Genomic DNA, 23,512 nt, shown 5'->3' with positions numbered 1-23,512 from the left:
GCAACTAAGGAGCCTGCAAGCCACAACTAAGGAGCCCACCTGCCACAACTAAGACCCAGCACAACCAAATAAATAAATAAATAAATAAATAAATATTTTTTTTAAAAAAATAGAAAAAATCAATAAAGCCAAGAACTGGTTCTTTTAAAGGGTAAAGGAGACTGACAAACCTCTGGCCAGGTTCACCAAGAAGAAACGAGAGAGAACCCAAATAAATAAAATAAGAAATGAAAAAGGAGACATAACAATAAATACCACAGAAATACAAAAAACCCTAAGGGTTTTTTGATAAAAGGATCAATACAAGAAGAGGACTTTACACTTGTCAACATTAATGCACCTAATGTAGGAGCACCCAAATAAATAAAAAACTACAAAAATTTATATGCCAAAAATTTGACAACCTAGAAGAAACAGACAAGGATCTAGAAACATACAGCCCACCAAAACTGAATCAAGAAGAAACAGATAATTTGAACAGACCAATCACTAGAGCTGAAATAGAATCTGTAATTTAAAAATTCCCTACAAATAAAAGTCCAGGACTAGATGGCTTCATAGGCGAATTCTACCAAACATACAAAAAAGAATTTATACTGATCCTTCTCAAACTCTTCCAAAAAATTGAAGAGGAGGGAACACTCCCAAAGACATTCTATGAAGCCACCATCACCCTGATACCAAAACCAGACAAAGACACCACCAAAAAAGAAAATTACAGGCCAATATCGTTGGTGAATATAGATGCAAAAAGTCTCAACAAAATATTAGCAAACCGAATCCAACAACACATAAAAATAATCACACACCACGACCAAGTGTGATTCATCCCAAGTTCACAAGGATGGTTCAACATATGTAAATCAGTCAATGTGATACGTCACATAAACAAAAGAAAAGACAAAAACCACATGATCATCTCAATAGATGCAGAAAAAGCATTTGACAAAATTCAACATCCATTTATGATAAAAATTCTTACCAAAGTGGCTACAGAGGGAACATATCTCAACATAATAAAAGCTATTTATGACAAACCCAGAGCCAATATAATACTCAATGGTGACAAGCTGAAAGCCTTCCCACTAAAATCTGGAACAAGACAAGGATGCCCACTCTCACCTCTTCTGTTCAACATAGTATTGGAAATCCTAGCCACAGCAATCAGACAAGAAAAAGAAATAAAAGGTATCCAAATTGGAAGGGAAGAGGTAAAATTGTCATTATAGGCAGATGACGTGATTCTATATAAAGACAACCCTAAAGACTCCACACAGAAACTACTGGAACTGATAAATGAAGTCAGCAAGGTAGCAGGATACAAGATTAACATACAGAAATTGGTTCCATTTCTTTACACTAACAATGAAATATCAGAAAAGGAATGTAAAAAAACAACAATTTTCAAAATCACAACCCCCAAAATAAAATACTTAGGCATAAACCTGACCAAGGAGGTGAAAGACTTATATGCTGACAACTATAAATCATTAATAAAGGAAACTGAAGATGATTCAAAGAAATGGAAAGACATCCATGCTCTTGTATAGGAAGAATTAATATTGTTAAAATGGCCATACTACCCAAAGCAATCTACAGATTTTTAATGCAATCCTTATCAAATTACACATGACATTTTTCACAGAACTAGAACAAATAATCCTAAAACTTATATGGAACCATAAAAGACCCAAAATTGCCAAAGCAATCCTGAAGAAAAAGAACAAAGCAGAAGGCATAACCCTCCCAGACTCCAGACAATACTACAAAGCTACAGTAATCAAAACAGCATGGTATTGGCACAAAAACAGACATATGGATCAGTGGAACAGAACAGAGAACCCAGAAATAAACCCACACACCTATGGTCAATTAATCTTCAACAAAGGAGGCAAGAATATACAATGGGAAAAAGAGTCTCTTCAGCAAGTGGAGTTGGGAAAGCTGGACAGCTGCATGTAAATCAATGAAGTTAGAACACACCTTCACACCATACACAAAAATAAACTCAAAATGGCTCAAAGATTTAAACATAAGACATGATGCCATAAAACTCCTAGAAGAGATCCTAGGCAAAACATTCTCTAACATAAATCATAGCAATGTTTTTCTTAGGTCAGTCTCCCCAGGCAATACAAATAAAAACAAAAATAAACAAATGGGACCTAGTCATACTTAAAGCTTTTGCACAGCAAAGGAAACCATAAAAAAATGAAAAGACAACCTACAGAATGGGAGAAAATATTTGCAAACAATATGACCGACAGGGCTTAATTTCCAAAATACACAAACAGCTCATACAACTCAACAACAAAAAAACAAACAACCCAATAGAAATATGGGCAGAAGACCTAAATAGACATTTCTCCAAAGAAGAAATACAAATAGCCAATAGGCACATGAAAACATGCTCAACATAGCTAATTATTAGAGAAATGCAATTCAAAACTACAATGAGGTACCACTTCACACCAGTCAGAATGGCCATCATTAAAAAGTCTAGAAACAATAAATGTTGGAGAGGGTGTGGAGAAAAGGGAACCCTCCTACACTGTTGGTAGGAATGTAAGTTGGTGCAGCCACTGTGGAAAACAGTATGGAGGTTCCTCAGAAAACTAAAAATAGAATTACATATGATCCAGCAATCTCACTCCTCGGCATATATCCAGACAAAACTCTAATCCAAAAAGATACATGCACCCTTATGTTCACAGAGGCACTATTCACAATAGCCAAGATGTGGAAACAACTAAATGTCCATCGACACATGAATGGATAAAGAAGATGTGGTACATATATACAATGGAATACTACTCAGCTATAAAAAAGAACAAAATAATGCCATTTGCAGCAACATGAATGCAACTAGAGATTACCATACTAAGTGAGGTACGTCAGAAAGAGAAAGACAAATACCATATGATATCACTTATATATGGAATCTAAAATACGACACAAATGAACCTATCTACAAAACAGAAACAGACTCACAGATACAGAGAACAGACTTGTAGTTGCCAAGGGGGAGGGGGTTGGGGGACGGATGAACTGGGAGGTTGGTGTTAGCAGATGTAAGCTATTATAATATGGAATGGATAAACAACAAGGTCCTACTGCATAGCACAGAGAACTATACTGAGTATCCTATGAGAAACCATAATGGGAAAGAATATTAAAAATGAATGTATATATGTATAACTGAATCACTTTGCTGAACAGCAGAAATTAACACAACATTGTAAATCAACTAGACTTCAATTAAAAAAAAAAAAGCTCCCAAGTTATGAAAAGAAAAAAGAAAAAAAAGTTGTCTCCTATTATATATTAGCCAGATATATAATAACCACGGTTAACACAGCTTCCTGCTGTGTACGTGTGTGTGTGTGTGTGTGTGTGTGATTTTACAAAATTGGAATCATGCTGAATATACTGTTTGTATTTTTCTTATTTCCTGAAACATCATTCTGTGGATTTAAAAGCATCACCTCTAATGTCTACACGTGATGGGCCATCACTTACATAACTACTCCCCTAGGAGAAGTGAATTGTCCAGGAGGAGAAATGACGTGGTCAGCAAGTCAGTGTCAGTACACAGCAGTGTAGCTGCCAGGAGCCAGAGTCCTGGGTTCAAACCCCAGCATTGCCTCTTAAGAGCTGGGTGGCTTGGGGCACAACAGGTAACTCCTCAGAACCTCTGTTTCTGTAGACTGGGGATCATAATGGCTGTCGTGGGGCTGGCATGTGGATTCTCATGCCAACTCAACATCTGGGGATTATGAGTGAGCCCCACAGGCAGAGAGGCCCACGGGCACGGTCAGTGATGGAGGCAGAAGTGGAACCAGCCTCTGACTCCTGCCCACATGGCTTCCCGGGAGCGGGGATGCAGATTCATGCATGACCCTGTTCTCACCATTTTACCTCTCCAAGCCCTTCAGCTCATGAGCAAAGGAACCAGCCTACAACCCACAAAGGGACTGCTGTCTACCCGATGGAGAGGGACAGTGTGGCCAACCCTACATATGAGAGTCCCATGGGGAGGGGAAGGCCAGCAGGGGGACCAGAGGTCTGCTCCTGTGCTGACGCACCCCTCCTGGGACACAAGAACAGAGCCCCAGCCTACTCTCCCACACCTGGCAGTTGCCCCAACCCGTGAGCGTGCAAACTCCAGAGCAGCCAGCACCAGGCTTCCCCCAAGGGCCTGCCTGGCACCCATGTCTGACCCCAACTGAGACCAGAGGCCAGTGCCTGCTGGGGGACAGCAGGCCCCACAAACCCCATCACACATAACCGTGCAAAGTCCGATGGGTGGGGGGCACCTCCCTCCACCCTCCTCCCCTCTCCTGCAGGAGCAAAGACATCATGGGAGCAAAGTGGCCAAATGCATAAATAGATGATGTCCTTCTCCACCCGCCTGCCCCGACTCATCCTAGGAGAACACGCACACATTTTCTCCCTCACAGAATTCCAACCTGAGTACTCTTTGCTGACCCACTGAAACGACACTTGATCTGCAGTAGGATGACTCAAATAAGCCCAACATCTCAGCCCCTCCAACACCAGGACATGGCCTTCCTTCTACACAAGGGTGTGGCCAGTGTCTCAGACCTCCCTGATGGTGCCCTATAAGAGTGCAGACCAAGGATGGGGTCACAAGCAATGCATGCTCCACACAGCCACATCTGTGCACCTTGTATACATGTGTAAACCCACCAGTGACCCCAGGGCAGGGGAAGGGAGTGGTCACTGGGTACACGGGTGGGGCGTCTGCAGGGCCTCTGGCCATCTAGAGTACCCAGGCCATGGCCTTCCTGCCCTCCTTGCTCTCCAAAGTGGACCAGGCAGATTGCTGCCAGAATCCTGCCGCATTACTCATTTCTGTCCCACACTCCGCAGGCCAAACCCACTCTTCAAGGGCTGCAGTGACCCCTGCTCCACACTGCATCTCCAGGCCGGGTCACTGGGAGGTCCTCACAGAACTGGAACAGGGGCTGCTGCTCTCTGAGCAGGAGGAAGAATCAGAGCCTGAGTGTCCAATACAGGTAGGGGGTTGAGTGGGGCCTCCTGACACCAACTCCCACTCCCAGGTAACGGGCCTAAACGCAAATATTGAACAAGCAGAAAGGGACATACCATCTGGAGAGACCACTCAGCGCTCTGAAATAATCTGGACACCAAAGGCTTCCGGTCACTGGTGTATCAATCTCTGTGGCGCAGACCCCTCGTGCCCCACCCCAGGGGTCAGGGGAGAGAAAGAGGGTGCTTGTGGGAAGGAGGGTCAGGCAGGTCTTACTGGAGGAGCCAGAATGATCCTTGACTGAGAAGGTCATTGACTCTTTGGAGATGGGCAGAGGCTTGATGCAGGAGAGAGGAATGCAGGAACCATGTGGAGCCACCAAGACAGCCCCAAGGTCACTGGCAATCAAGGTAACTGAGGCCAATCCCCATGTGATGGGGAGTTTCTTCCCAGCCCATGCCCGCACACCTCCAGCAACAGGGCACTCTCGGCCATTAGAAAGCTCTCTGTGCCATGGGCCCCATTCGGCCTTCCTGCCCACCTCCTCCACTGGCCTCAAGTCTCCCTCTTGAAGTTTCATTGAGCGCATCGGCTCCATTCCTGGAGACAGATGGTCACCACTGACTCCCAGGGACTTCTCTCTAAGCTCACATCAGTCAAAGAGAACGTCTTACAGGCAGCAAGACAGAAGACAGATCACTCACCAAGGAAGGACCATTGCGTTGGGAGTAGGTTTTCAACAGTAACAAGGGAGACCCTGAAGTAACACCATCAAAGCACCATGACAAAGAAACCATCAACCTAGAATCCTGGACCCAGCAAACCACCTTTTAAGAACCATAATGAAATAAAGACATTATTGAGTGAAAGAAAACTGCGACAGGCACACGGACCCACTAAAGGATCTGCAGGTAAAGAAGATGGAAGGCAGCCTAAATACGAGAATGGATGAATAGTTTTGAGGCTATGATAGCAGCAGGGTTCCACAATGAGATAGTTTGGTCTCTTCTTATATTAAATAAGGATAATGAAAATGAAGTAGTTAAATTTTCTCCCATATTCCGCCCCCGCAAAAGTAGGGTTGGCCCTGCCACTCCAGGGGTCTGGTCTGTCTCTGGGGCCCTGGCTCATCTGTACACACCCCTATTAGCCCTTGAGTGGGGACCTCAGTGGCTTTGATTCAGCTGGAGCTACCCTGACACTCTGCACAGGCCAAGGAGGGGGCTGGACAGGGCTGCCGTGTCCAGCAGAACCACAGAGGCCGTGGGCACATGGGTTCCACCCACAGCCCTGAACTGGTGCCCCAGCAAGGAGGTGAGGCTGCCTGAGAGACCCAGGACCCCAGCCCTCTGGAATAAACACAGAGCTGCTCCCTGACAGGCTCCAGCCTGGCTGTGCACTCAAAGCCTGGCTCTGTCAGCCTCTGCCCCCCACGGCTGTCACCCAAATGCCAGAGGTGAGGCCAGCTCGCCAGCTCAGGGGAGATCAAGAATCGCTTCCCATGGTTGTGGGCAAAAGCATGATTGCTGCAAGACACACCCACGGGGCAGAAAAGAACACTGTGTCTGGTCTCCCTACTCTCCCAACCTCAGCCAAGTTCAGGACCAAGACCCCCCAACCCAGGTTAGAGTTCCACATAACATATTGGCCTGGGATGGCTCTTGGATGTGTATCAGAAAAACAAGCACAGGTCAGGACTCCCTCTGGCCAAGGGGAGACAAAACAGCAGAAGCGAGAGGATGGCTAGAGAGCACTAATGTTGGAGGGTGACTGCTAGTCACTGAACACCTACAATGTACCAGGCACTGTGCTGAGGGCTTTGATGCAACCTCACGCAACCTTATGGAGGCAGGACCTATTCCTGTTTCATATGTGAGAAATCTGAGGCTCAGAGAGGTTAAGTAACTTGCGCAAGGCTACCCAGCTGGAAAGTGGGAGGGCTGGGATTTGAACTCAGATCTCTGTGAGTCTTAGCCACTACACACAGCTGCTCTCCAGAACCAGCTTCTGTGGCAGGCTGGCTGGGGTGGGCTTTCTCTGGCCTGGAAGAGAAGATGAGGGGAGTCGGATTCCATGTCCAGTGAACAGCAACTCGGCCAGTTAGGGATTGTTATAAGAACCCTTTCCCTCTTCTCCTGTAACCCTGTGTGGCCAGGCCTCCCGGGAGCCTTGTGGTCAAGCCCAGGGAGAGGAAGAAGGGAAAGGGGGTCTACTGGGGTGGGAGCTCTGAATCTGTTCTCCTGCCCAAAGGAGGGTCAGACCCTGGGCACCTGCAGCAGCAATGCCCAGGCTTCAGCCCACGGCTGGCAGGGGAGAGCTAGGCCCCGGGGAGCCCATGCGAGGGCAGCTGGCAGCCTTCCCTTCTGGACCAAGCCAAGATGGGCTTCTCCTTCTTGCTTCCAGCAGAGAATGGTCCCCCACCAACCCCAAGTTCCCTCACTCCCTAGGGAATGTTGCTTCTAAGGGGCTACGGAGCAGAATGTCCAGCCGGGTTCAGCAGGGCTCCACAGGGAGGGGCAGCGCGGAGAAAGCCAGACCCTGGGGTCTTAAGCCCGCCCCTCACTCAAACAGGAGAGGGTACTCACTGCCACCTAAGGGCTGGCACAGCCCACACCTCCCAGCAGCACCTCACAGAATCCTCCCAGCAACCTGCTCGCAAGGAAGTCATTGCCCTTCCTTCCTTTTTAATCAATATACTTTCAATTTTAGCTTTAGATTTTCAGAAAAGCAGCAAGGATAATACAGAGGTCCCTGTTACTAATATCTGCCATTACCATGGTACATTTGTCACAATGCATGAACCAATACGGACACGTTAGTACTTACTAAAGTCCATATTTTTTCAGATTTCCCTAATGTAGGGGTATTGTCCCATTTTTTGGCTACGGGATCGCATCTGGGTCAGCACATTACATTTAGTTATCCTATCTCCTTCGACTGCTCCAGGCTGTTTATCCTCTCTGATGGCCCTCAGACTTTCCTGGGTTTTGATGACCTAAACAGTTTCGAGGAATACTGGTTAAGTATTTTGCAGGCCATCCTTCAATTTGGGTATGTCTGTTGTTTTCCTCATGGTTAGACTGAGGTTATGGGTTTAGGGAGGAAGAACACAGAGGTGAGCGCCTTCATCACATCATGTCAAGAGTGCGTGCTGTGGGACTTCCCTGGCGGTCCAGGGGTTAAGACTCCGCGCTTCCACTGCAGGGGGTGCGGGTTCGACCCCTGGTCAGGGAACTAAGATTCCGCATGCCATGTGGCGTGGCCAAAAAAAAACAAAAATAAAAGGAGTGCGTGCTACCAACATCACATCACTGGTGATGTTGACCTTGATCACCTGCAAGAGAGGCTGCCTGCCAGTTTCCTCCACTGTAAAGTTACCACCTCCCCCCGCCACCCGGCCCTGGCTTCCATGCTCTGCTCTTTAGAAGGATGTCACTATGCACAGCCCCCCACTTCAGGAGTGGGGAGTTAAAACCCACCTCCTTGAGGGCAAAGGACCTACGTCATTTATTTGAAATTCTTCTGCAGAGATTTGTTTCTTCTTCCCCATTTATTTATGTATTCAATCATTCATTTATCAATATGGACTCGTGGATATTTATTTTGTACTCTGGGTCATAATCCAATACCTCATTATTTATTTTATTGCTCAAACTGTCCCAGCTTTAGCTCTTTCAGTTGGCTCCTGTCCTTTTAACACACTCCCATTGTTTTTGGCTTGGGGGTCTTGGGGGGGCACTTCCTTACTTTCTGACATGACAAGACGCTCATCTTGGGCATTCCCTGCCCCAGCTATACAGTCAGCCACTCCTCTAAGGAGCTCCAAGGAGCATGGTATGTTACCTCTGTTTTCACGGCCAGAAAAGCTGGCCCAAAGTGATGGAAGCGCTCGTCTAGAGACAGCAACCACAGCTGGCGTTCAAGCGCAGCCTCCACTCATGTGCCTTCCCTGGTCACTCAGTGCCTCTGAACCTGAACAGAATGCGGGCAGCATTGCTTGAAGGTCGGGGAATGGCTACAATGACTTCTCCAGCCCTTTCTCAATACTGGGCTCTGGGGCCAGTCCTACTGTCTCCAATCCCTGACCCTTCTAGCAACATGGCACACGGCGACTCTGCAGACCAGGCGCTCCAATGCACCCTGCATCTCATGAGGCCAGGACGCTCTTCCTTCCCCTTGTTTATGATTGCAGGAGGCCAGGTGGCAGTTCAGGTGTGTTGCCGCTGCCTGTGCAAGCAAGACCCTCTTGTTATTCCTGGTGGCTTCACAGGATACCGCAATCCCTCCACATTTCAGGCAGTGAACCGTTTAGGGACTATCTGAGGAAGGAATGTGAATCATGGGTGTCTAAATACCTCCACTGCCACCTTCAGGAAGGATCAAGAAGGCACCGCATGGAAGCTTGCAGAATGGGTGTCCGTGGATTGGATGACACCCCAGAGGAAGAGAGGAGCGTTCCTGCATCATCACCCAGGCTCCTGATGGCACAGGGGACAATACTGTGTGGAAAAGCACAGATTCTGATGACTCTGTGCTGAAAGTGATTTGGACAAGTAATACTCTGAATGTGAGGAAGTTATGGGAATACCTTAGTTCCCCACTTTGTCACATCTGTGTACATACAAGAGTAATATATGATCAAAATCTAAGCCTAAACAAGGCTAAAGAGCTCTTCCAATAAGTACAAATACAAATGCTAAGTGATAAGAAAACATCATATCAGAATTTAATCGGTAGCATTTTTTTCTCTTTCTCGAGTCCGTGAAATAGCGGAGCATCTGACGATTGATGGGGTCTTAGATTTCATGAAATGTGGTAAATATGTGTTCACACACGTCTGAACTCATCTGTGTGTGCACATGTGCATGTATCCATGTCACACGGATAGATGTGGGCATATGTAGATGCACGTGTGTAAACACATGTACTGTACACATGCCTGCATGCACACGTGCGGATGTATGTCAGCAAAATACTGCTGCCTACAGCCTGGGGTCCCTGCTCTCCCCAGGCCCTGGGCGCTGACCCACGCAGGAGCCAGAGCTGGGCCCTGCTGTCCCCTGGGCTGGGACACTGAGGCCTCACCAGGGAGTCATGCTGACTTATATGCCACGTTGGCAGGCCCTGCCGTTGAGGTCACCAGTGAGATCTTGAATATGAGGCTGCTCTCTGGGTGGTGCGAGGAGGGCGCTGAATCTCCCGGTTCCTTTCTCAGCTGCCACAGGCTCAGCTACTCCGTCCCCTCCCCGCGAGTTCAGTCACGGGCTGGTGTGGGCTACAGGCCAGCACTTAAGCGGCCTCTAAGCAGCACACGTCTTCAGGTGCGGCTGTCCCCGGGGCTCCCAGAGCCTGCAGGCTGGCCTGTGCCGTCCTCCTGGGCCTGGCCACTCAGCCCACCTCACACCCGGGCTGTTCGTGCAGCCTGGTTCCAGAGTGCTCAGGGCCAGGCCTCCCAGCCCAACAGAGTTCCTTTCATGAGTCCACAATAGTCAGCATTTATCCCCCGTGACCTATTTCCAAAATGCAGGAGCAGTTACAGCCCAGGTCAGCCTGCTTGTGTGTGAAGAGAGGCAGGGAGGAGGCCTGGAAAGACCCGCGCTCTGCGCGTGATCTCGCCCTGCGCCGACCCTCCTCTGAGCCTGTGGAGGCCTGGGGACAGCAGGCGAGGCAGAGGTCAAGCGTTTGCAACAGGGCCTGGTACACGGCCTGCGCTCAACCAAGAGCAACGGCTAGTTGGTTTAAAACTTATACCTCCCACTGTGGCGGCTGAGGAGCGGCCCATGAGATCACCCTAGAAGCAGTCAGGAGTCTGACCTCCACGCCTGCGAGGGAGAAGCCGGATACGAGAGCCCTTGGTGAGTCGTCAGGCTGTCTTCACCCCCGAAGGGTGCTGCTTGTTACCACGGCTCTCCTGCCAGGAATGTCTGCCGGGAACCCCAGCACCGGACCTGTTCTCTTCCCGGTGGGCTCACCTGCGTGGGGCAACAGGAGCTTATACGTTTTTTTTTGTTTGGCCCGTGCCACGTGGCTTATGGGATCTTAGTGCCCCGACCAGGGATTGAACCCGGGCCCTTGGCAGTGAAAGCACTGAGTCCTAACCACTGGACCGCCAGGGAACTCAGGAGCTTATACCTTAGGGCGGGGGTCACACGTGGTCACGAGGGACGCTTTGACACTGACGATTCTCTCTCGTGGGGGCGTCCTGTGCCCTGGAAGGTGTTTGGCAGCATCCCTGAGCCCCGCCCATTAGATGCCAGAAGCACCCCAGCCCCTCCAGCTGTGACAACCAAGATATATCTCCAAACCTTCCCAAGTGTCCCCTGGGGAGCAAAATTGCCCCCGGTTAAGAAACACTACCTTAAAGTAAATGAATTTTTGCTTTTCCTTTTTGGGGGGTGGCCTCTGAGTGTCATGAAAGCAGTGGAAAGTTTCCAGGGGAGAGACAAAAAAAAGAGAAAGGACCAAAAGGAGAGGGAGGAGGGGGATTTGCATCCTTCCAATGAGCAGGGAGGCTGAACTGCTCACATATCCCCGAAAGGAAGAAATCTGGCAAAGCAACACTCTGTCAGCAGGAAAGCAGTTTTCGTGGTGTTCCAAACCAGCTGTTATGATGAATAGCTAACACGTTTAGTGACAACAGAAAGCCACGCTCCCAGGCTGAGGCCACCAAGGTCCAGGTCTGACAGCCAAACCTCCTGGACCTAGAAGGGGAGTCAAGCTTTTCCTAGCAGGCCATCTAAGAGGTGCTCAACACCTTCGTAGTGTCAGCCGAGTGGGGCAGGTAAGGAGCAGGGTGGGCAAAGGGTCTACCACCCAGACAGGTGGGATGCCAAGAGGGGTCCGGCTGCAGGCTGGCTTGGTGAGGACCAATGAAAGGGCCTCTTTGCTCTTCTCACCTCCCTCTACCCTGGCTCCAGGCCTGAGGAGGATCCCCATATCCTCACATCAAAGGGATTCTTCATCCCAGAGAAGATTCGGTGCGTCACCACAGGCAAGGAGAGGGCTCCTGCCGGCACCAGCAGGCCTGGCCACAACCAGGAGCCAAGAGCAGGAAACGTGCCCCAGGGTGAAGCTTCAGGATCCTGACTCTGCTAGGGTGACCCATCTCAGGAAGAGGCTCCTTCTGCAAAGGGGCAACGTTCTTCCCACCTCCCGGGCCGGGAGTCCGGCGACCCTCCTTCTCCCTCCTCAAGTTCTGCCACAGCAGTAGTGGAAGGAAAGTGAAAACTTTGGAATCAGACAGGTATGAGTTCGAATCCCAGCTCTGCCACTTGTTAGCTGTGTAGATTCTGAGCAAGCCACTTAGCTTCTCAGAACCGCAGAACTTGCCTGCATAAGGCAGCAGTGAGGATTCAAGGAGCCTGCCTGTAAAGTCCTCAGCTCTGTGCCTGATATGCGGTAGGTACTGGAATGACACTGTGATATTTGAGATATTCAGGATAGCTCGGAGTCCCCGCATCCTGGGTCTTTCTGCTGCCCCATCACAGCCTCAGCTGGCCTCTGGCATCCATCCTCTCCTGCCCTCGATCCACCTGGGTGCCACCATCAGGCAATGTTCTTCATGCGTTCTCTCCACTCAAGAGCCCACGCTACTGCCTGATGGACCATCCTGCCACAGCTATACTACCGAGAGTTCTCTGCAGGCCTCGGTCACCTCCCTTGCACACCAGGGCTGTGCTGCCCGGCTGCCACCACGCTTGGCCTGTATGCTCTTCACCTTGCCACCCCTCCCTGCCAAGGTTAGCTCAGCACCAACCTCCTCCAGAAAGCTCTCCTCTCTCCCCGAGTCCACAGGAATACCGACCGTCTCCTTCAGCACTGCCCTCAAAGGTCCCCTAGAACAGGAGTCTGTCTGTCATACTAGGTACACACCAGGCACTCACTAAATGCTGAAAATTGCCCCTTATGTTTCAAATGTTTCCCTTGGCCAAAGCAATCCTGAGAAAGAAAAAGGGAGCTGGAGGAATCTGGCTCCCTGACTTCAGACTATACTACAAAGCTACAGTCATCAAAACAGTATGGTACTGGCACAAAAACAGAAATATAGATCAATGGAACAGGATAGAAAACCCAGAAATAAACACACACACCTAAGGTCAATCTATGACAAAGGAGGCAAGAATATACAATGGAGAAAAGACAGTCTCTTCAATAAGTGGTGCTGGGAAAACTGGACAGATACATGTAAAAGAATGAAATTAGAACATTCTCTGGGTTTCCCTGGTGGTGCAGTAGTTTGGAGTCTGCCTGCCAATGCAGGGGACACAGCTTCGATCCCTGGTCCGGGAGGATCCCACATGCCTCAGAGCAGCTGAGCCTGTGCGCCACAGCTGCCGGGCCTGCGCTCTGGAGCCCACAAGCCACAACTATTGAAGCCCATACTCCTGGAGCCCATGCTCCACAACAGGAGAGGCCACCACAATGAGAAGCCCGTGCACCGTGACGAGGAGTGGCCCCCACTCATCACAAGTGGAGGGGGCCCGCGTGCAGCAATGAGGACCCAACACAGCCAAAAATAAATAAATTAATTAATTAAATTTTTTAAAAAAAAGAACATTCTCTAACACCATACACAAAAATAAACTCAAAATGGATCAAAGACCTAAATGTAAGGCCAGACACTACAAAACTCTTAGAGGAAAACATAGGCAGAACACTCTTTGACATAAATCACAGCAATATCTTTTTTGATCCACCTCCTACAGTAATGAAAATAAAAATAAAAATAAACAAATGGGACCTAATTTAACTTAAAAGCTTTTGCACAGCAAGGAAACCATAAACTAAACAAAAAGACAACCCACAGAATGGGAGAAAATATTTGTAAACAAAGCAACCGACAAGGGATTAATCTTCAAAATATACAAACAGCTCATGCAGCTCTATGTCAGAAAAAAACAAACAAACCAATCAAAAAATGGGCAGAAGATCTAAATAGACATTCCTTGGGAATTCCCTGGTGGTTCAGTGGTTAGGACTCCGTACTTCCACTGCAGGGGCTACAGGTTCATTCCCAGGTCGGGGAACTAAGGTCTTGCAAGCCGTGCAGTGTGGCCAAAAAAATAAAAAAAATAAATAAATATGTAAATAGACATTTCTCCAAAGAAGACATACAGATGGCCAAAAAGTACATGAAAAGAAGTTCAACATCACTAATTATCAGAGAAATGCAAATCAAAACTACAATGAGGTATCACCTCACATAGGTCAGAATGGCTATCATCAAAAAGTCTACAAACAATAAATGCTGGAGAGGGTGTGGAGAAAAGGGAACCCTCTTATACTGTTGGTGGGAATGTAAAGTGGTACAACTGCTATGGAGAACAGTATGGAGGCTCCTTAAACTACCATATGAACTACCATATGACCCAGCAATCCCACTCCTGGGCATATGTCTGAAGAAAACCATAATTCAAAAAGATACATGCACCCCAATGTTCATTGCAGCACTATGTACAATAGCCAGGTCATGGAAGCAACCTAAATGTCCATTGACAGAGAAATGGATACAGAAGATGTGGTACATATATACAATGAAATATTACTCAACCATAAAAAAGAATGAAAAAATGCTATTTGCAGCAACATGGATGGACCCAGAGATTATCATACTAAGTGAAGTCAGAAAGAGAAAGACAAATATCATATGATATCACTCATGTGGAATCTAGTTTTAAAAAATGATGTATATGAACTTATTTATAAAATAGAAACAGACCCACAGATTTCAAAAACAAACTTATGGTTACCAAAGGGGAAACATGGAGTGGAGGGATAAATTAGGAGCTTGGGATTAACATACACACACTACTATATATAAAATAGATAACCAACAAGGACCTACTGTATAGCACAGGGAACTCTACTCAGTATTCTGTAATAACCTATATGGGAAAAGAGTCTGAAAAAGAATGAATATATGTATATGTATAACTGATTCACTTTGCTGTACACCTGGAACTAACACAACATTGTAAATCAACTATACTCCAATAAACATTTTTTTTAAATGGTTCCCTTGCCCTGAGATTTGAAGAAGCCTTAAGGAAAGAGACCCACTACAGATGGGTAAAGCGAGGAACAGCCTGGAAAGCCAAGTCCATCCAAGGCCCAGCAGCATGTGAGGGAGAGCTGAGGAGGAGTCCTTGCCCACCATCTGGAGCTGCATGAATATTTATAGCACATGCCCAGGTTAATGCAAAAGTAAAGTGAGAGGCAAGATGCCCCTGAGAGCTGCAGTGACTGGGGCCTGATGGCCTGATCAGATCATTCCGAGTTCCTCTAAGGGCTTTGTCCCCTCCTCCCTGGGTTAGCACAATGAGACCATCCATCCTGGGAACCAGATCTCTCTCTGATCCCACCAGGCCAGCCCTGGCCCCGGAAACCAGGATCAGAAACGGTCACAGGCAGGCAGGTGCTGCGAGGGAAGAGCAAAGGGACACCCTTTTTACCGGTTTCATGAAATCCCTAAGGGAATTAGCGCTTCAAGCATTCCAGCCAAATACAAGTTCCCACACAATGGACAGGATGTGCTGCTGGTCCCCTGGGAGGGAGAGGTTGTCGGCAGCCCCTCCACTCACTGCCACAGGAGGAACTCTGGCTGGCTGTCCACTGCACCTGGGAAAGTCAGAACCCCAAACCCTCACTTTCCCCCGGGGCAGCCGCCGGTTTGCAAGGCAGCAGCTCCTTAGGCGTGGCCCATCTCAGCGCTGCGAGCCTCTCTTCCCCAGAGGAACAGGCCCTCGAGGGAAGCTCTGTCTCAGCTGCACACCTCTGTTCCCACACCCACAAGGGCAAGGCAGCAGTGAGCAAGGAACCAGCCTCAAACAGCCCTCCAGAACCTCTGAGAAGACATTTACTCTCCTCCTCACCTACTTTCTGGTAGGTTGTGAGAAGGAAGGTAGAACCAAGACTATGGACATAGGCCTCCAAAGCAGGCCCTCCTGGCACGGTCTTCAGTGGTGTGTGTCCCGTAGGGGCCTTGCCAAGGGCACACAGTGGCGCAGAACCCACAACATGTGGGTTTCTACCCTAAGCAGGGACCTCAGGGACTGGCACAGGGCCCTGGTCCCTCCAGGACACACACACATATGATCACTCACTTCCTGGGGTCACTCCCGGGGTCCCACTCCTGGCCTGTGTGGGGACCCACTCAGAACTGCAGAGTTGGTATAAATATTATTTTAAGCTGAAGACATTTGAGATTCAACAGATGCAGAAAGAAACCATCTCAGAAATTCCCTCCTCTGACAAAGCAGCAACTTCTGGGAAAATGAGCTACTATAAATCCCCTCCCCAGGGGAATTTCATGGTCATTAAAAAAAAAAAAAAAGGCAGAAAGCCCACTTGCACCTGCATAAACATATATTATCACAAACTTTCTTATTTCCCAGTTGTTCTCCTAAAGCCCATTTATCTTTCCTAAAGAAACCTATTTGCCCTTCCCATAGAGCCTCTTCTCCCCTCTCGTCCATTTATTAAGTTAGGCATATAAGCCCCAAATTCTAACCACCCTTTTGTGAGTTACTCATCACTGAGCACTTGCATGGACATGCACATTGCACACGTAAACAAACTTTCTTTTTCTCTTGCTAAACTGTCTTTTGTCAGTTTAAATTGCAGGTCTCCAGGTACTGAACCTAAGAGGGTAGAGGAAAAGTTGTTTCTTCCCTGACATATGGGTCACCAGCCATGGACAGCACCACTTGGCTGAGGCTACAGACCTCTGCAGAGGCCGTGGGAAGAGGGTGGCTCTGAAGTCGACAGAGAGTCACTCAGATCTCAGCCCCGTACCCGACCAGATGGGAGACCAAAAAGTTACAGCCAGCTCTCTGCGCCTCGGTTTCTGTGTAAGGACATCAGGGACACTCAGACCTCTCACAGGGTTATTGGGAGACTTGAGTAAACGAGGTCACGTTTATAAAGAGCCTGGCTCCCGGTGGTTGCTCAAAAATGATTCTAATGACTTCTAAAATTATGTAATTTGCAATTGTCTTTTTAATGTATTTTTAATGAATAAATGAAGGCTTTCACTATGGTGTCTTATTTATTTATTTATTTTTATTTTTAATTTATTTTTTTTGGCCGTGCCGTACAGCATGCAGGATCTTAGTTCCCCGACCAGGGATCGAACCTGGGCCCCCTGCAGTGGAAGTGTGGAGTCCTAACCACTGGACCACCAGGAAAGTCCCCAATTTGCAATTGTTTGTGGACATACAACAGTTTACGTGCTCTGAGGGAAGGGACTACATACATTTTCCACTCTATCTGAGCCCTCCACTGTGGAAGCTATTCTTCTCTCCGCATGCTTCACTGCTTGATTTCTAGGAAGAGATACTGCTCCACCTGACTGCATTCGCAGCAGTAGACCTGGGGGCCCAAGCCAACGCTCCAATCACAGCAATTAGTCTGGGATGACCATGTGACCCAACCCAGGCTAATCCTCCCTAGGAGGGCAGAAAGGATCCCTTTGCCTTTGGGTCCTAAGAGCAGGAAGTGTGAGAATCTGGGGTTGCCAGTGGTCCTCCTTCCTGCCACGGAGAGAAAGCCTGGCTCCTGCTGGCTTATATCACCAAGCAGACAAGCAGGGAGGAGAGGGAGGAGAGAGCATCCTAATGGACCTGAGGCCCGAGTCCCTGGAGCTGCCCTGTCCCATAAATCCCTTCTTTGGCTTAAGCTAGTGTGAGCTGGGTTTCTGTCACTTATGACCATAAAAGCCCAGATCACACCCACCCCCATCTTGCCAAATGCCTAGCATAGGGGAGGCCCACTGAGGCAGCGTAGCACCTGGCTCTGAACAAATGAATGAATGACAGCTCAGACTGAGGTTGAGGCCAGCTGGGGAGTGGGGCTCCAGCAAGTCTGTTCTACCCTTCCAGGACCTGCTGCCGTGCTCACACTTCAGTTCAACCAAGAGACATTTAAAGAGAAGCCGAGCAACACAATCCTTAATGCAAGGGCCCAGACAGGAAGCTTTCTCCGAGAGATGCGAGAGAGAACGGAGCATGTGGCCCAGGAAAAGAGAGCTCTATGGTCTTCCTCAGACTACCCACTCTCAAGCACTCCTAACTCTAGGCCTTCTCTCCACACCCTACTCCCCAACCAGAATCCAGAAAGGGAGGGGCGTTGGCAGGTCAGCTCTTAGGGAGGTATGGGGGGGAAGGTCCCACCATTTGGTTGCTTAGTCCTGTCACACAGCCAGAATCCAGGGTGTGCCCTTGTGTCCTGAGGGAATCTGCCACTCCTCTAGCTCCAGGAGGGAGGATGCAGCCCATAAGTCAGATGCGCCACCAGACTCCCCGCCATCCATGGAAAGGGCTCTCTACCTGCGACCCAGTCCAGGCCGCAAACTCAGGCAATAAAAATGTGCACTTCCATGAAAACTATGCACTGTCCACAGCACACCTATTGGCCTTATCTGAATCTGATACCACAGAAGCTACTTTACAACTGACAGCAGTGTTAGGTAACTGATAGCAATGCAAAACTCGTCTACAGACATGTAAATTCTGTCTTCCCTTCCACCCTGTGAAAAAGCCAATTCTGTCTCTATTTGCACGTTTTTGTTTCAAAATTCCTGATCTATAAATGTCTCTGTTCTTTGGGTTCTCTTTTGAATGGCTTGTAACATCTGTCTGGTTCCCTCACTGATCAGTGAGTAGAGTAAAATCTTTAACACAACGCCCGAGTTTATTTCTGTGTGAGGAGTCATGATTTTACCTTTTTCTGAGAATTATCTTTTAGCAAACTCTGGGACTGTGAATAGAGCCCAGCTCACACTCCTGGGGTCTTCAGGATCCAGGACCGAGGGTCCCAGCAACGAGCGCTTCCTAAGGTCTCCCCTGCCCCCGGCCCCTGTCCCACTCTCCCTCCTGTTCTCCACCTGCTGGCTCCAGGGGCCAACCTGGCTCTGCCATTAATGGGATTAGTACTCAGCTGTGTGGTCTTAGGTTGGGCTAGCAATTTATAGAGTCTGGGTGGGTGGTCAAGTGCTCCAGTGAGGTGGGTGTGTTCACAGGCAGAGTAACCCTCCCGCCCTCCCTCTCTTTCTCAAATGGCTGCACATGGTAGCCTTTGCTTTTTGAGTGGCAAACCACATGCTACTTCAGGGATAAAAGAATTAGTATCCAAACAAAGAGGTGGCAAGGGGCAGACTTTCTGGCACCCGTCCCCTCCCTGGGGCTCCTGTAGTTGGAGCTGATTTCTACCCCTGCCCTTCTCTTAATGCTGGCATTGTAGACAGAAATCTGCTGTTTTCCCCTTTTCCCATGCTGGCTCCCTGCTTCTCCCATAGACACCATTCACTTCCACATTTACCGATCACCTATCAGGTGTTGTACTAGACACCTATGCTGTGTGTTCTCGGGTTTCAAAAAAGCCTAAGTCAAAGTTCTCACCCTCAAGGACTCCACCTTCAAAGACTTAGACAAAGAACCACATATACACACACACAAAGACAATACAGCTATAAGAACGAAGAACACATTGCTTGAGTACTCTCTATGTGCCAGGTATGTGCTAAATACTTAACACATATTCAACCCAAGAGCAGACACTATTTTGAAAAACGGAGGCTCTCAGGGATTAAATAGTATAACAGACACAGATTGGGGTGTCTGGTGAGCTCAGAACAATTTCTCCAGTGGCCATGCCTATGTCCAGTCCCTCTCCTCCTTTGGGAAACTCCATCTCCTTCTCCAGCATATAGTGATTGGTCCAAAGTGTGGTCATGTGACCCGAACTTAGACCAATCAGAGTCCAGCCCCAGGAGCTTTTGCCTGGGAACTCCAGGGGAAACTTCTTTTGTCTCTGGCCAGGGAGCTATGGCAAAATAAGAGTCAGCTTCACTGAAAAGATGCTCAACATCACTAATTATTAGAGAAATGCAAATCAAAACTACCATGAGGCACCACCTTACACTGGTCAGGATGGCCATGATTAAAAAGTCTACAGGGCTTTCCTGGTGGCACAGTGGTTCGGAATCCACCTGCCAATGCAGGGGACATGGGTTCAATCTCTGGCCCGGGAAGATCCCACATGCTGCGGAGCAGCTAGGCCTGTGCGCCACAACTACTAAGCCTGCGCTCTAGAGCCTGTGAGCCACAACTACTGAGCCTGCGCTCTAAAGCCCACGCGCCACAACTACTGAAGCCCGTGTGCCTAGAGCTCGTGCTCCGCAACAGGAGTAGCCACCACAATGAGAAGCCCGCGCACCGCAACAAAGAGTAGCCCCCGCTCGCTGCAACTAGAGAAAGCCTGCGCACAGCAACGAAGACCCAACGCAGCCAAAAATAAATAAAATAAAATAAATAAATTTTTTAAAAAACTCTACAAAACAATAAATGCTGGAGAGGGTGTGGAGAAAAGGGAACCCTCCTACACTGTTCGTGGGAATGTAAGTTGGTGCAGCCACTGTGGAAAACAGTATAGAGGTTCCTCAGAAAACTAAAAATAGTGCTACCATATGATCCAGCAATACCCCTCTTGAGCATATAACCAGACAAAACTCTAATTCAAAAAGATACAGGTACCCCTATGTTTATACCAGCACTATTCACAATAGCCAAGACATGGAAACAACCTAAATGTCCATGGATAGATGAATGGATGAAGAAGATGTGGTACATATATACAATGGAATACTACTCAGCCATAAAAAAGAATGAAATAATGCCATTTGCAGCAACATGGATACAACTAGAGATGATCATACTAAGTGAAGTAAGTCAGAAAGAGAAAGACAAATACCATATGATATCACTTCTATGTGGAATGTAAAATATGGCACAAATGAACCTATCTATGAAACAGAAACAGAATCAGAATCACGGACATAGAGAACAGACTGGTGGTTGCCAAGGGGGAGGGGGCTGGGGGAGGGATGAAGTGGGAGGTTGGGGTGAGCAGATGTAAGCTTTTATATCTAGAATGGATAAACAACAAGGTCCTACTGTCTAGCACAGAGAACTATATTCAATATCCTATGATAAATCACAATGGAAAAGAATATTTAAAAAAAGAATGTACATATATGTATAACTGAATCACTTTGCTGTACAGCAGAAATTAACACAACATGGTAAATCAACTATACGTTAATTAAAAAACTGGAAAAAAAAAAAAAAAAAAAAGAGCTTCATGATGCTAATAGCCAGAATCTGTCTTGTAGAGATGTTGGTCAAAGAGAATTAGGATGTCACACAGAGAGAAGGGAACCTAAAAACAGAGTCCATGTAAGCCTCTAGTACCAATTACACTTACAGCCAGCTCCATCCCGTCCCTTCCACAACCTGGCCCATTTCTTTTAGTCCTGTTTTTCTTAACCTAGCTTGAATTCATTTTCCATCACTTACAAGCTACACATTCCGAAGAATACAGGTCCCTTGCCTAAGGTCACACAGCTTACAAGGGGCTGGCTGCATGCCCTCCTAGGAGCCACCTCGCCTCCCGTGTGGCTGGATTATGGACCCCAGACAGCACAGGCAGCATTTTATTTTCCCACAAATGTTGCCAGGGGGATTGGCATGACCATGGAGTTGACACTTCTGCTCATCAACTGTTTAGTTCCCAGAAATGTGTTACCACTTCCCTCATGAAAGCCATATTATTATTACCAACCACTTACTGGGAGCTTATGCCATGCGAGGTATCATGCTATGTGCTATGTGCCTCATTTAATCTCCCCAAACCCTTGCGTAGTAAGTATTGGTAGTGCTGGGGGATTTTTGTTTTATTTTGTTTTTTTGGTTTTTTGTTTTTGTTTTTGTGTTTTTGTTTTTAACGTGGACCATTTTTAAAGTCTTTATTGAGTTTGTTACAATATCGCTTCTGTTTTACATTTTGGTTTTTTGCCCACGAGTCATGTGGGATCTTAGCTCCCCGACCAGGGATCGAACCCACACCACCTGCACTGGAAAGTGAAGTCCCAACCACTGGACCACCAGGGAAGTCCCCAGGTAATGCTGTTTTAAAAGTGGGGAGGGACTTCCCTGGTGGTCCAGTGGTAAAGAATCCACCTTCCAATGCAGGGGACACAGGTTCAATCCCTGGTCGGGGAACTAAGATCCCACATGCCATGGGGCAACTAAGCCCGTGCGCATCAACTAGAGAGCCCGCGTGCCGCAAACTACAGACCCCATGCGCTCTAGAGCCCACGCGCCACGACTAGACAGAAGTCCACGCGCCTCAATGAAAGAACCCACATGCCGCAAATAAGACCTGAAGCCCCCCAAAAAGGGACACTCGAGAGGGTTGGTGTTTTGGGGTTTTGACTTGCCCCCAAGGTCAAAGGACAGGAAGGAGCAGAGCCAGACTGGTTGATTTCAAAGCCCACGCTCTTGGCCAATCCACTAACATTCCTCCCCACGCATTACTGTGATCATTGTGATTGGCTGCACGTCCGTCACAGCCTCCAAGAACCTTCCATGTTAGACTGAGTGTAAGTTGATCCTATCGCAGCCCTGGCCCCCCTGCAGTCACCTTTTGGTCTGCATGAGAATGCAGCCAGCCAACTTTCTTACAGGCCTCAGGTGAGAGGACCCTAACCTTAAGGCCAGTGGAGGCCCATGCAGGGGCTGGAAACTTTGGCTTTCTAAAGAGGCCCCACCTGGTACAAATGAACTTATTTACAAAACAGAAATTGAGTCACAGATGTAGAAAACAAATTTATGGTTACCAGAGGGGAAGGGGGAGGGAGGGATAAATTGGGAGAATGGGATTGACATATACACACTACTATATATAAAATAGATAACTAATCCTTAAGGACCTACTGTAGAGCACAGGGAACCCTACTCAATACTCTGTGATGGCCTATGTGGGAAAAGAATCTAAAAAACAGTGGATATATGTACATGTATAACTGATTCACTTTGCTGTACACCTGAAACTAACACAACATTGTAAATCAACTATACTCCAATAAAAAAAATTTTTAAATAAAATAAAAAATAAAGAGGTCCCACCATGTATATATGTTTTCCTTCTCAGCTCTTACATTCCGGATAAATGTTTATGATAAGCCGTCGAGCTGGGTCCCCTGCAGACTCCAAGGTGAAGGCCCTGCCCTGTTGTCTCCTGTTGATGGGGTGCTTGCCTCCTCCTGCCTGAACTCCACAGCACCCTAGTATTCTGAGCTGGGGCCTGACCCCCACGTCACCCCTCCACCTGGCTTCATAAAGGAGGGCCTGAGGTCCTGCCCCGTCTCCCCAGCATCCAGCCGAGGCCTGAGCAGTTCCCACCGTAGGTCCCACTTGAGCCTAGACCGGTCCCCATCCTCCCAGAGCCACAGCCACAGGCGCCTCTGACAAAGGCCTCTTGCCAGAAGAGAAACAGTGCAAGCCCACCCCTGACACCTTCACCCTCCTTTCCCCTGGTCTCCCTCGTCTCTGCCCCTTTAGGTCAGAGGTGCCCAACTGTAGCCCACAGGCCAAATGTGGTGTTGTAAATAGGTTTTATTCAGCATTCTCAGTGGGTTTTTTTATTTTAGCATTTTTAAAA

General features: G+C 47.9%; 1 protein-coding gene across 7 annotated transcripts in view; it reads right to left on the bottom strand.

Moving 5' to 3' along the window:
• ADAMTS14 (ADAM metallopeptidase with thrombospondin type 1 motif 14) overlaps nucleotides 1–23,512 on the bottom strand; it is a 162,627-nt gene that overhangs the window by 36,965 nt on the left and 102,150 nt on the right. The gene's annotated exons all lie outside the window — the stretch shown is intronic.

The sequence above is a fragment of the Balaenoptera borealis genome (genome assembly GCF_965194805.1).
Source record: "Balaenoptera borealis genome assembly, chromosome: 10".
Lineage (NCBI taxonomy): Eukaryota > Metazoa > Chordata > Mammalia > Artiodactyla > Balaenopteridae > Balaenoptera > Balaenoptera borealis.
This window is presented reverse-complemented; position numbering and strand designations above follow the sequence as displayed.